This window comes from Tupaia chinensis, unplaced genomic scaffold (assembly GCF_000334495.1).
Source record: "Tupaia chinensis unplaced genomic scaffold, TupChi_1.0 Scaffold143996_1, whole genome shotgun sequence".
In the NCBI taxonomy this organism is placed as follows: domain Eukaryota; kingdom Metazoa; phylum Chordata; class Mammalia; order Scandentia; family Tupaiidae; genus Tupaia; species Tupaia belangeri.
The window spans coordinates 936,489-952,529 of record NW_006203847.1 but is presented as its reverse complement, the minus strand read 5'-3'; positions in this window follow the sequence as shown (position 1 = coordinate 952,529).

Here is a 16,041-nt window from a genome sequence, read left to right as displayed (position 1 = left end):
GAGTAAGATTGTCATGTTTTTGCTTTCTCAAAGTGTTCATAGATATTATATTTAATTGCACGGTAATTTTCTACAATATTTAGTAACTTAAAAAGTTGATTTATCTTGTATTTTCTATAAGTCACAAATATGTGTGCAGCTTTCCTGAGTCCTTTGCTCAGAGCATCTCACAATGCTGTAACCTAGGTGTCAGCCAAGGCTGCAGTTATTCCAAGACTCAATCATGATTGGTTTCCAAGCTCACTTATACAATAATTGCATGGATTTAATTATTTGAAGTTCTTGGATTAAGAGCCTCAGTTTCTTGCTGATTATTGATGGAAAGTCACCTCAGTTCCTTGATATGTAAGCCTTTCCATGGGGCAGCTCACAATATGGCAGTTGATTGCATCACAGTAAACAAATGAAAGCAACAGTGTTAGAAAGACCGGAGTAACAGCCTCTAGTAACCTAATCTTACATGGGACATCCTATACCTTTTGCCACAGGGACTAGGCACTAGGTAGAGCCCACACTCGTGGGGAGAGGATTACACAAATGTGAGACTATCATGTGGTTATGCTAACCTTATGAAACATAGTAGAAATTGTTCTGGTTTTCCTTTGTGTGTGTGTGGGTGTGTATGCGTGCGCATATGTGTGTATGTGTATTATTTGTGTATATCTACCTAAGGAAAATATGTTCAAATAATACCACAAAATTGTAATCATGTAGGTATCTATATCTTATAAACCACCCTGGTGGGTCTGATGCTTTGTTATATTAAAGATTTTTCATTATTACTTTTATTTTATTCATCATTGTTATCTTTTGTTTGTTTGTTTGTTTTGTTTTAATTTGACCAGAGAGAGATAGAGAAAGGAAACATGGGAAAGCAAGCCACCAGATCTGGACCTTGAACAGTGGTCAGCCATGTGCGAATTCAGCACCTTAACCACCATGCCACCTGCTGGGCCCTGTATTAAAGTTTTTAAGAACAGAGTAAGCTTCCATCTATTATAGTGTTAGTTTAACTGAGTAGTATTTTTCCAAGAATTTCTCTATCTAACCAGAAAATCTAATTATTTATTTGCTGTTATAAAGTTGTTCTTTATATACAATTATAATATTTTTCTATGATCCATATGATTTTAATAATAATGATAGTTTTCTTTCCTGCCATTGTTCATTCATTCTTTCATTTGTTTCATTATGTAGTTAATATTTTTCTGATTAACCTCTTGCTAGGTGTTTATCTATTATATTCGCTTTCTCTCTCATTAGTATGTTATATTAATTATTTCCTATCTTTTGTCTTGAGAAATAATTTGCTTTTCGATCAGTGCTCACATCATTGACATTCAGACAGTTTCCTTTTCTAACATCTGCATTTAAGACTTTCAATATCACTAGAAAAATAGTTTAGTTGTATTCCACATGTTTTGATGTGAAATATTTTTATGTTTAACAGTTCAAAATATTCCTTAATTTTAATGTTATACTTTGAACAGTAGTTTTTTGGAAGTGTAGTTGTTGATTTCCAAATGCATGGAAACATTTTGTTACATTATCGGAAAAGTCATGACATATTTTCCTATATTTTTCTATGCAAAGATGTGTCAATTTTCCCAATGACCCAATAACTGTTGTTGTTGTTATATTTTTACAACAATTTCATGATGACCAGAGATCATATTTATATGATTTTAAAACTTTGAAATAGTTTTGTAGTTTGTTTTATGGATGAGACTAAAGATTATTTTTTAAATAGTCTGTGTTTCAGAGAAGGTGAATCCTACCACTGTTGAGTGTAGTTTGCTAATTTTGTCATTCAAATATTTTGTACTCTTACTAATTTTATTGTCGCCGTTGTTTATGTTTTTGGTATAGGGTACATTGCACTCACCAGAGAGAGTAGGGAGAGATAGTGAGAGGGAGAGTGAGAAATCACTGCCCCCCTCCGATCCCCACTTCGGGAAGATGGTCACACCAAAATCCCTTCTCTTCCATTCTCCTGGGATTTTGGACATGAATGCACATGCACCTGTGTGATTTCCAAGTTGCCAAGTCTAGGACTCAAACCACAGTCATCCATGTGGCAGTCCAGTGCCTTAACTAGTACACCACATGCTAGCCCACTCTTACTAATATTTTGTTTGCTTGTTTATAAGTTATGGTTAATGGTATTTGATATCCACCATGTTTGTGAATTTTTAATTATCTGTACTTCCATAAAATGTTGCTTTGAATATTTGGAGATGTCATTTTAAGAATAAGATTTTACAGTTTCAGTATTTTCTCAAGTTGAAACTTATTTTAAAAATTAACTGTCTTTGATACTAATTTTTCATAAAGTTTCATTTTGCTAATATAATCACACCAGCATCCTACTTTTTACTTCTTGCATGGAGTGTTTTTTTTCTCATACATTAACTTTTGTATACATTTTATGTAAGCTCTTTTATATATGTTTCTCACAGTAAGCATGTAGTTCAGTCTTTTTACTTTATCCAGTTTTCAACTACTTAATTTTTACTGAGAGAATATATTGCATTTACTTTCATTAATAACATATTTCTGCTTGAATATACCTAGAAATGGTTTTAAATTTTCATGTCTGTTCTTTTTTATCTCATGGATCTTTTTTTTTGGATTTTCTGATTATTGTTTTCTATTTGGTTCCATTTCACAATTTATTGGTTGATAATTATACTTTTTTTCTATTTTTCTTGAGTTTATCATCGAGTTTAGATCTTGGCCAATTACAGGCTGAAAGCTACTTAGACATGACCATATAAAGCAAATGTCAACTGTGAACAATAAGATTTTGTTTATGTCACTTGTTGGCTTGTATGTCCTTTTCTCTTCTCTGAATATAAATCTAAGCTACACATATGATTGGACAGAATATTTCAATTCATCAGGAATTCAGCCTGGTTATAGAACCTCACTAAACATAAATTTCTGAGATTTTTCATTTTCTTATATTCTACAATTTATTACTATGTTGGGGTTTACTTCTATATTTAACCTTATTATTGATCTTACTTTCTCTTTGTATCTCTGAACTTCTATCATTTATTATCTTCCTGCTGCCTTAAGAATACGCTTCACTGTTTCTGTTAACATTGATCTTATGGAGAAGGGTCTTGGTTTACCTTGGTTAAAACTAGACATTTTCCTATATCTATAAAAATATTTATTTTGCTTTCATTGCTGAAGGATATTTTTTCTGATACCGATTTCTATGTGGTCAATTACTTTTTTTCAGTGCTTTAAAGATAGCAGCTATTTTGTTCTGGCTTCCATCTTATTTCACTGAGTAGAAGAAGCCAATTTAATTTTTGTCCTGTGAAGATAATCTGAATTCCCCTTTCAGATGCTTTATATTTTGTTCCCACATTTTTACTATGATGTTTGTTGGTGTGATTCTCTTTGTAGTGTTCTCCCTTGGCATTGTAGGATTTTTAAATGTTAGATGCACTTCTGTTCATTTTAGAAAAATATTTCTCTTCCATTAGTTCTTGAAATAGTAGTTCTTTCTCATTCTCTTCTCTTTCTGAAAATCAAGTTTCATTTATAATTTTTTTTCTGATTGTATCCCCAATATTGTTTTCTTTCCCCTTGCATTATTCAAACTTTTTGTCTTCCCATGCTTAATTCTGTATATTTTCTTTTGACCTATCTTTCTGCTCCCCCTACAGGTGTCTAATCTGATTTTTAAAAATATCCAAAGAGGGTCAAGCAGATGGTGTAATGGTTACCTTGCTGGACTCCCACATAGTTGGCCATGGTTCCAGTCCTGGACCCAGCGGCTTCAAACTCACACTAAGCACATGTGCGTGCATACCCAGAATCTCAGGAGGAGAATGAAAGAGAAGGGATTGCAGCATGACTGTTCTTCCTGGGAGATAATTCCTCGCTTTCTGTCTCTGTTTCTTTTTGTCTTTCTGGCAAGTGCACAAACCCTATAGCAAAAATCTCTCTCAAAAAGAATAAAAAATAAAATAACATCCAATAAAATAATTTCAGTTTTATTCTTTTCATACTTTAGAGATTCAGTCAAAATCCTCAATTTAACTATTCTGAACATATTCAGCATAATTTAAGCTTTTTTTAATCCATCAGTCATCTGGATCCCTTGTGATCCTGTATATTTTTTATTGTGTTTGTGCGTTTGATTTTGTTTATTTTTTGTATTTTCTTAGAGGGTAACATTTTCTTGTTTGCCAATGTACCTAATTATTGATCATTAAATCTAAGTATTTTTTTAATAAATTGAGACCTAGTGTGGTTTTTTTATTTCCTCCAAGACAATTTGTTTGTTTCTGCAAAGTGTCAATTATTGACCTTTTTAATGTATTTAAGAATTTAAAGGTCTTAAAATTGTAATTCAGTGAACATGCTTTATTCTTATCTCTAAGATACAACCCTAGAAGTCCTAACCCAAACAACAAAGTTTACCAAGGTCGTTCTCCTTGGTTAGAAGTAGACTTCAATTTATGTACCCTTATACCAGTTAAAATATCATGACTCTACTGAGATTCTCATTTCTAACTAGTTTCTTAATATGATTGGCACAGACTATAAAACTGGGTTAGAAGAAGCTTCAAATGTTGGGTGAACCTTCCCGTTTTCCTCTCTTGCCCCTGATTTAGCCTTATAGTTTTACACAACAAATTTTGTTTCCCATTGCCTTCAAAAATAATTTTTAAAAATATTCAAACTTTTTTACTTATTCTCATATAGAGATTTAGGCTAAATTTTCTGTTCTATTATTACCAAGAATAGTACCCCTCTTCTGTATTAACTTTGTTTTTACACTTTTTAAATTCAGGTCTGGGACTCGAATTGCTGTTGACTACATGGGAGCGACATAGCCATTACACCAACTGCTGGACCCTTGTCTTTTTTCTTTGTTAATACTATCCTTTGATGCATAGATTTTTAAAAACTGTGATGAAGTCTATTTATTAATTTTTCTTTCTGGTGCTTATGCTCTGGATATAGTACAGTTATATACCAATTAACAATGGGGATGTGTTCTGAGAAATCCATCATCAGATGATTTTGTTGTTATGTCAATATCACAGAGTATACTTACACAAACTTAAATGGAATAGTGTACTGTTGACCTAGACTTTATTGTAGAGCCTATTGCTCCCCTGTACAGCATGTTATCTTACTGAATACTGTAGGCAATTGTAGCACAATGGTAAGTATTTGTGTATGTATACATAGATATAGTACAACAAGGACACAGTATAAAACATAAATAGTGGTATACCCATGTAGGGCACTTATGAATAGAGATTGCAGGACTGAAGTTGCTCGGAGTGTGAGTGAAACTGAAGGCCTAAAACATTAGTGTACACTACTATAGCCTTTATAAACACTTAAACTTAGACTACCCTAAATTCATTAAAATTTTTCTTTTTTAGTAGTAAATTAATCCTGAATTACTGTAACATTCACAATTTGTAAACTTTTTAGTTTTTGAAATCTTTTGACTCTTAACAAAATGCAAAAATACTGGGCCAGCTTCTGGCATGGTGGTTAAGGTGGCTGTATCCAAAATCACCTACAGTATGATTGAAGCTCCACACTTAGTGGCTTGAAAAACACTCCAGGAGTGTGAGAAATGGAGGAGAAGAGAAAAAATTGTGGCATGACAGTTTCCCATGGAGGGTGCTTTCTCATTTTTCCTCTCTAGTTCTCCATTTCTCTCTGGCAAGCACATGTGTCCTCTGGGAAAAAAAAAAATATATATATATACACATTTAACAGTTATATAGAAATATTTTTTCTTTAGATCCTTATTCTATATTTTTTTTTTTCCTCTATAGGGCATGTGTTCTCACTGAAGACAGGGAGAGAAACAGAAAGAGAGAAGTTGTGAAATCACCCCACAGGGATGGTGGTCACACTACAATCCCTCCTCCTCTTGGGATTTTGGGCATACATGCACACTCACCCTACATGAGTTTCAAGCCACTGGGTCCAGGACTCAAACTGCAGTTGGTCACATGGGAGTCCAGTGCCTCAACCACCACACCACCAAACTTTTGGGCCCAAACTTTTGTACTTATAACCATTATTTTTACTTTTAAATTATTTTTGTTAAAAATTGAAAAACAAATCTACACATTAGCCTAGACCTACAGGGGCTTAGAGTTATCTATTGCCTTCCACTTTCACATCTTGTGCCACTCTAAAGACCATGTCAAACAAAATAACATATGATTAAATCAAACACAAGAGGGAATGGTGCAATAAGAGACCTGTTAAATATGTGAAATGCAAGACAGCTGCCAGTTTAACTAAGCACACTATTTTATAGTAAACTTTATTTATATTTATGGAAGTACGCTCTAAAATAATAAAAGGTAACCGTTAAAGGTACTTTTTATCTAAAAAACATTTTTCATTCTAAAAAATATATACCAGAACATAGTCATTTGTTATCATTATCAAGTATTATGTACCACAAGTAATTCTATGTATTAGTCCTTTATATAGTTGGCAGTTCAGTAGGTTTACTTAAATAAGCATTACCATAAACACATAAGTAATGCATTTTGCTATGATTTTATGATGTCTATGACAACAGTGGGTGATAGGAATTATTCAGCTCCATTATAAGCTTATGAGACTACCTTTGTATATGTGATCCATCATTGACCAAAATGTTATGGAGTACTTGACTGTATTTATAGGAATACAATAATATGCCACAGCTAACAAAGTAAGTTTGCAGTGCTTGGCATCTCATAAATTATCAGGCATAAAAAGAAACAGGGAAATATAAGCAATAATGTGAGCAAAAATCAAGCAATGAAAATAACCCCGAAGTGACGGTGTTGAAATTAGCAGAAAAAGACTTCAAAACATTTCTTGTGACTGTATTCCAGGTGTTTAAGAAGTTAATTGGAGACATGGAGATATTTTTAAAAGGCTCATTTCAAACTTCTAGACATACAAACTATAAGTACTAAGATTCAAAAGTAACACACAGGATGAAATTAATGGGTTATTAGAAATAGAAAAATAAAGCATTAATAAACTTGAACACACAGACTTCAGTATGAAAAAAAATAAAGCATTAATAAACTTGAACACACATAATTCAGTATGTAGAAGAGAAGAAATGAGGTATAGAAAAGTGAAAAGAGCATTTGTGACTTAATGGACTACTTCAAGTGGCTAAGACACATCTGAATGGAGTTCCCAAGGGAGAAGAGAGGAAGAGGACAGAAAAATTACCTCGAGACACAATGATTAGAAAACGTCCAAATCTGAAGAAAGCTATAAGCCCAGAGATTCAAGAAGCTCAAGAGACCCTCAACACAGGTAGTATGGAGAAAATTACACCAAGACGCATCATAATTAAATGCCCGCAAACCGATGATAAAGAGTGAAAATAAAAATGGCTACTGAAGAAAAAGACACAATCGTAGGATTAGACGAACTTCTAGCTAACATCATACTGAGGGATTTAGCCAATATAATAGAGAATAAAAAGAAAAAAGGAACCAAGGTTGAAAATAAATAAGTCAATAGTGTTATTCAGAAAATCACATATAATTCACAAAGAAAGCTATTTGAACAAATAGTTTTTAAGATAGATAAAAATGAGAAAGTTAATTGTAGTACTCTATTCACCAATGAGCAATCAATTTTCAAAAAAAAAATCAGATAAAAATGAGAACGTTAATTGCAGTACTCTATTCACCAATGAGCAATCAATTTTCAAAAAAAAAATCAGATAAAAATGAGAAAGTTAATTGCAGTACTCTATTCACCAATGAGCAATCAATTTTCAAAAAAACAATCTACTGTAGATATTGTATGTATCCACTCAATATATACTGACTATCCGCACTCTATGGTAGAGAGAGAAAAATTGGAGGACATAAAAGCAGTGAAGGTACTTAACAAGAATAGGACAGTGTGCAGTGGGGGAGGTGAAGAGAAGAGGATAGAGAAAGATAGCAAGAGAACAATAGAGAGGCAGGACGTTAGTGAGAAGCAGATATGGCTTATTACCTGCATTTTTACAAGCAAAATGAGAAATAGTGATTGACTGTTTTAAAAAATAATTAGAATAATAATAATTGGGAAAATCATAAAAAAGATATTGAATGTTGAAGCGAGGAGATTAATGTCTCTGTATTGACTGACATGCATGGCATTCCCTTTTGAAAAAGTAATGTAATACACTGTAAAGTTATATGTAATCCAATGTAATATAAAGATTGTGATGATAATAAAATTAAAAAAATAAAAATTAAAAAAAAAATCTACTGTTTAAAATAGTATCTCATGGGGCCAGCAGGTGGTGTGGTGGTTAAAGTGTTGAACTCCCAGTTGGCTGACTATAGTTTGAATCCCAGACCTGTTAGCTTACTGTCTCTCTCTCTCTTTGCCTCTTTCTCTGTCTCAAGTCAAATTACAATAATAATAAATAAAAATAAATAAAATAATTTTCAGAAGTATCATAAAAAATAAAATAGCATCTCAGGGGCCAGCAGGTGGTGTAGTGGTTAAGGCACTGGACTCCCAGATGGCTGGCCATGGTTAGAGTCCTTGACCCAGTGGCTTGACATTCACACCAGGTGCATGTGTATGCATGCCTCAAATCCTGAGAGGAAAGTAGAAGAGAAGGGATTGAGATATGGCTGTCTCCCCTGGGGAGTCATTGCTCACTCTCTCTCTTTCACTTTCTCTCTCTCTGGTGAGTGCATTCACCCTACAAAAAAAATCTCTTTCTAAAAAATAAATACAAATAATGAAGCAGTATCACAATATCTACAACATTCAGGGATAAACTCACACAAAATCTGCAAGAAGAACTGTATACTGAAAACAAAATATTGTTGAGAGAAAGAAGCTCTAAGTAATTGAAAAGCTATACCTTCTTTATGGGATAAATGGCCCAATATTGTTCACATGTTAATTCTTCTCCAAACTTTTTAAAAACATTTGCAATCTGATACACAACAGTAAAAAAAATAAACTCTTGATATATGCAGGAACATGAATGAATCTCAAAATAATTATGCTGAGTAGAAGTAATTCTACTTATATACAATTCTGGAAAATGTTTGCATACAACTATATGCAAGTACTTTCAAAGTTCATGGAAAATTGAATTGAAGTACAAGTGTAATTTTGTGCAAACTTCAAAATTCATAAGCAATTATTTCATAATATGCATTTTCTATGAAATTTTTTAAGACCTCGCATGTAACAGAACTCAAATCAATGATTGCCTGGACAGATGGAAGAAGGATTATATAAATGAATTATAACAGCATATAAGGAAATTGGAAGGGAAAGTGTTTATCATCTTTATTGTAGTGGTGGTTTAATGATAGCATAACTAGTCTCAAAATTTAGACTGTACACTGATATGTGATATTTATTGTATGTCAGTTATGCCTAAATTAAGTTATTCAAATGTAGTTAATATTGCTCTTAAAATCAAAGCACAGTGATATTCCAAATTTCTATGATACATATACACAGAGATGAAACTATAGGATTTCCATTTTGGAAGATCTCAACTTTAACTGGAAGCTTATATATATATATATATAGTTTCAATACAACTACACACGGCTATCAGAATTACTCATTACACAGTGGTACATTCTCCTAATTTGCAAATAGTCTGATTTTTGTACCCCCTGTGCATATTATTTATTACATTTATTTTGGACTTGTGTTTTTCCCCATACTTTAAATTTGCTCTTAATTACCTTTCTTATTTCATAAAGTATAACCTTTAAATGCAATGAAATACCCTATTATAATATACATTACTGTTGTACATTTTGCTCAATCTTTTACAATATAAAGGATAAGTTGTATAGATTTGTTCTTAATGGGATAGATTAGAGTTTTTCTATTTCATCTCTATTAGAATTTTAGGCCAGATAATTCTGTGTTGTGTGTGTATGTGTTTGTGAGTGTGTAGGACTTCATTATGCATTGTTAGATGTTCAACAGTATCACCTAGCTTCTATCTAGTATATGCCTGTGGCATCCACACAATGAGTTGTGACAACTGAAAATGTCTCCATACATTGTCAGACTTTCCCCCTTGGGAAGTCACAAAATCATTCCCAGTTGAGAACCATTGTCATAGACTGATTATTATTGATCTTTGTGTTTCTAGCCCTTAGAAAAGTACCTGGCTCACTAAATATTTAGTAAATACTGAGTTAAAAAAATGATAAAACTGCTGGAAATTAGTAAGGAATATTGTGTGTTAGGATATAGATTACAGTTAACTCTTACAGATACTCGACCCGTGTCAAAGGCTTCCTTAGTGAACTAAAGTAGATATGTTATCTCATTAAATATAATAATTATCCAGTGACTATTACTAAGTTCAATATGAAAAAAATTCTAACACTATTAAAATATAGATAGAACACTTAATTTTTTTGCATAAATACGTGGGCATATACATGTAAGACATATAAGACAGGATTTTGCTATATCATGATCTTCCTGTCTCGGTCTCCTGACTAACTGGCACTATAGGCACCTGGGTTAGGAAGTGAACGAAGTCTCCCACATGGCCTTGGTCATCTGAGTAGCAAAGTCAACCAATGGTTGCTACTGTGACTGAGCCAGAGCTCTGTAACTGACATTGAAAATAAGGAAGGTAATGAATGGGCCAGCAGGTAGAATGATGGGTAAGTCACTGAATTCCCACATAGTTGATCACTGTTTGAGTTTTGGATCTGTTGGATTGAAAAATCTTGCTGGGCATATGTGTGTTTATGCCTGAAATCCTGAGAGGAGAATGGAGGAGAAGAGATTGTGGTGTGACCATCATCCTGGGAGGTGATTTCTCACTTTCCATCTCTCTGTCTCTCTCCTACAAATTCACACACTCTATGGCAAAAACCTGAAAAAAAAAAAAGAAAAAGAAAAAAGAAGGCAAAACCCATGAGAAATTAGAGCAGTGATTCTTATGTACCAAAAACATACTTCAAATTACATAGATTATAGAAAGGTTGTATGATTTTATAGATGAATAAAAGGAAAATCAAGGAAGGGGAATGGCATGTTCAAGATTACACACTAGTTGTTCACACTCTAAAGACCTTCTGGATCTTATTTTATTACAGGTGGTACAATCGGAGTCCAAGTAGGTAGTAGTGGAGGCAAGAGGGCATAAACTACTTACTTTCTGGATAAGTTTTTGTTTGGATTAGAGAAATTGTAAGTTCTTCGAAACTTAAATGACTGAGAAATTTTAAGGTCAAGACAATGGGAAGGGTGAGGAATGCAATTTCTAGAATTATAGATCAGTCTTGATAATCTTATACAAAATCAGTCTGTTTTTGATGCATCTATAGCTAGCAGTAATACGGCAAAGTAACCCAATATATAAAACATTCCACTTATTATAATGCATATTATACACAGAAATGTGCAAAGCCAGATAGACACAGAAGGTCATCTAACCAAGCACTTCTGAAGAATCTTAATATAATCATATAGGCATTAGGAATGTTGTAGAGAACTGTGTACTCACAATATGGAGGAGAGCATTAAAGGAGTGCAAAAATCCTGTATTCTTAAGAAAAAAAAATCCATTGAAAATACTTAATAGTAAATAAAATATATTAAATAATAAAAAAAGAAAATACATAATTAATGTTCAAGATGAAAGCTGAAGGAAAAAGATAGAAATACTATTTTAACAGAAGTGGTTTTCTTATATCCTTAATATCCTTTGCTAATAGCTACTTCTGAGCACAAGTATTTGATTGAAAGGAAGGAAAAGGAAACTATTTTGGGATCACACACATCTGCCCACCCAGCTGTGCAGGAGACCTCCCAGCAATGCCAATGCATTTCTGATTGACAATTTAAAAATGGAAATTATAAAGAAAATTAAGAAAAGAAAGCAAATGAACAAAAACAATAAAATGTACATTCCATGAAATCTCAGTTTATTACTCTAAGGGTGGACAGAGAACAACATTACTATTAAGACAAGAAGAACCAATAGGCATCATTTCAACTTATTTGTATATGTGGTGTAGGAGGGCGTAGGCAACCCAAATAGTAAGGTATTTCCTTAGGGTTTATCCACAAAAGAAACAAATGGGCAGAATCCAAGACTGTGAACGTGGATGGGAAGTCAGTTTAGAAATTGACAGGGTGTGCCTGTAAGAACAACTCAATTGCATTTGTAGATTATTCATTCTTACTGTTTAGAAATGTAATGAATTCTGTGTGTTGACTTCATAACCTACAACCACACAGAATTAAAATAATTTATTAGTTCTAATACATTTTTTCATGTATTCCTTAGGTTTTTCTGCATATAAAATCATGCCACCTGTAAACAAAATAATTTTATTTCTTATTTTATGATAGCCTTGATTTTTCTTGCCTGTTTGTCTTGGTTAGAATCTCCAATACAATGTTGAGTTGATGTGGAAAGAGCAATTGTCCTTTCCTTTCCCCCAAGATTAGGAGAAATACATTCAATCTTTCAACATTAAATATAATGTTATTGGGTTGTCTGAAAAGTCACGATGCACTTTTGCATAGAAAAATGTGTCCTGAGTTACCCAACAACCTCATAGCTGTGCATTTTTCTTCCATGACTCTTGGCTCCTTCTTATTTAATAACAGACTGTGTACCACTCATTGAAAATAGGTACTATGGGACCAGCAGATGGTGTAATGTTTACATTGCTGGAGTCCCACAGAGTTCAACACAATTGGAGTCTCAGACCAATAGCTTAAAACTCATGTTGGGTGATTGTGTGTGCATGCCCAAAATTCCAAGAGGAAAATGAAGGAGAAGGGATTGTGGTGTGGCCATCCCTGTTGGGAAGTTGTTCCTTGCTTTCTGTCTCTCTGTCTCTCTGGTGAGTACATGTGGCACTGTACCGTCAGTGTATCTGAAACACATTAATTGGTATATAAATGATATGGCTAGTGGGGTGCTCACTTCTTCATGATTTGTGGGATATATTTTATAGGGACAGTATTTTTTATTAGTTTAATTTTTCCCCTTTTGCTTTTTTCTTTTTCACTAGTTAAATATCATAATTCTTATATTTTCAAAGTTTATTTTACTTCTCAAGAGAGGAGATAGAGAGAAAGAAAGAGGTACCCTGCACAGAGTCTCATCATACTGTGACAATCCCCCCCCCAAACTCCGGGCTACTGCCAGCCAGAATCATGGGTGCATACACACACACTCAGTATGTTTCAGATCGACCTGGGATCTGAGCTGTGGTCTTCCATGTTGCTCTACCAGCATCACTGTGTGGTGCACTGTACCTGTGTCACCATGACTGTGACCAAATGTTTAATTACTATAATTTATACCAATATCTTGAGTTCATTTCCTCTCATATACCAAAGCTACCAATGACCTAAAACTTGTTGATATGTCCTTTATCCCCTTCTCTTTCTTTATTAAAATTAAAGTCCATAGTTATTTTTTACATTTTTTTAAACTCACATCTTCCGTTTCCCTCTGTTTCCCTAAATTCAATCAGCCAAACCAAACCTACGTATCTGTTTATCACACATCAGCACCCATGCAGCTGAATGTGACTGGAGAAAAACACAACTGCACAAACTGATCTAATCTCTAAATCTAACACCGCAAATTTCAAATGGGCCCTTAATGCTGCCTTGTACTGACAGTACTCCTTTCTCCTAGATAACTACTTCCTATCTCCTGAGATCCCAGTGTCTCCTTCCCCATCCTCCCCCTTGGTTGATGATATTTCATTCTACTTTACTAAGAGAACTGAAGTGATCAGAAGAGAAATAAATTTAATGTGAACCCAGCTAAAAATATTATCAGCTAGAAAATTGATTGAGAAGTTCTCTTGGAGGGTCCACAGATGGTGCAGTTGTTACATCACTGGTGTGGTTACATGGCTGACCACGGTTCAAGTCCCCAACCCAGTGGCTTGAAAACCACGCCTGGCATGTGTGTGTGCATGCCCAAGACTCTGGTAGGAGAATGAGGAAGAAGGGAATACATCATGGCCATCCCTCCTCTCCTGGGGGGGGGTGATTTCTCACATTCCCTTTCACTGTCTCTGTCTCTGTCTCTCTCTCTCTCTCTGAACAGTATACATGCCCTAAAGCAAAAATCTCTTCCAAAAAAATAAAAGAAAGACTTTCAATTGGAAAACTGAACCAGAAAGAATAGCATAAAAACTGCAATAGAGAAGAACAATGAGGGTGGACTAACCTTAGTAGAGTGTTAAAGTATTGTAAAAACCACTTTTAAAATAATGTACTATTGGTAAATTGAATAGACAAATTAATGAAACAGAATTTTTTTAATTCCCCAATTGGCTCAAACTCACATGGAAATTCAATGAATGATGAAGATAAAAATCACTGATCTGTGGAAAAAAAGAGAGGCATTTCAATAAGTGATATTTTAAAAACTAGATAGTCATAGGAAATAATATGAAACTAAGTTTGATCAACTCTGTGGCTTGGCAGTTAAGGCAGCTGAGTCCCATGTTGCCAACCCAGCAGCTTGACAAACACACTGGGCACATGTGCATGCACACCCAAAATCCCAAAGAGAAGGAGAAATGCAGCTGAAGGGATTGCAATGTGACCATTCCCCATGGGGGTTTCTTTTTCCTCTCCCTCTCTCTGTCTCTCTCTGGAAAGCATACATGCCCTCTAACAACAACAACAACAACAACAAACTAGGTATTGATAAATTCTTCACATCAAGCACTAATGTAAATTCCAAATGAGTCAGAGATCAAAAAGTAAAATAGGAAAATATACAAATGTTAGAAGAGCAATAAATTCCATTATAACCAAGAGATCTTCTAAGCTTTGAAATAAACCCAAATCCAGAAATAATAAGGCAAAATATTGACATGTTATTTACAAAACACTTTTATATAGTTTGCATGGCCAAAATGCTATAAGCAATGATAAAACAAATGAATGGCAGGGGAAATTACTGATAAACTTAAGATCAGAGACAAAATGCTAAAATTCTTATGTATAAAAATCTCCCCAAAGTAAATGATCAAAACTTGATAGAAAAATTGACAAAAGAGGGTTGGTCTTGTTGCACAGCGGTTAAGGAAGCCAGATCCCACGTGGCCTATCATGGCTCAAATCCCTGCCACAGCAGCTTGAAAAATATGCTGAGCGTGTGTGCATGCATGTCCCAGATCCTAACAGGATGAACAAACAGAGGAAGGAGGACTGTGGCATGATCACACCTCACTGAGGGATGCTTTATCATTTTCTTTCTCTTTCTGCTAGTGCACACACCCTCTGGCAATCAAAAAGACAAGTTTTGCCAAAAGATATGAACAGAGGGGCCAGCACATGGCGTGGTGGTTAAGGCACTGGATTCCCACATGGCTGACCACAGTTAAAGTCCAGAAACTGGTGGCTTGTTTTCTCACTTTCTCTTTCTCTTTCTCTTTCTCTTTCTCTCTCTCTCTCTCTCTGGTCAAATTAAAACATAAAATAATAATAACAAATAAAATTAAATAAAAAATATTTTTTTAAAAAATGAACAGATAAACAAAATATCTAAATTTCTAAAACATATGAAATAAATGACAGGCAGCATTCCCGATATGAAAAAGGCAAATAAAACCTGCACTGATAACAATTCATTAGGTTATCAGATCACCAAAACTAGTAGTTTTTTTTTTTTTAAAGAGAGTTTTTTTACTATAGGGTACATGGGCTCACCAGAAAGACAGAGCGAGACAGAGACAGGAAGCAAAAAATCACCCCCCAGGAGGGATGATCACACCACAGTCCCTTTTCTTCCATCCTCCTCTCAGGATCTTCAGCATGCACGCACATGAACATGACATGACTTTTAAGTTGCTGGGTCTGGGACTGGAACTGCAGTCGAATACGTGGGAGTCCAGCCATGTAACCATTATGCCATCTGCTGGTTTCAAACAAAAATAATAGTGTTTAAAAAACAGTTTGTTGGAGGGATCAGCAGTTAGCGTAATGGCTATGTTGCTGGTTTTCCCTGTAGTAAACCACGGTGCG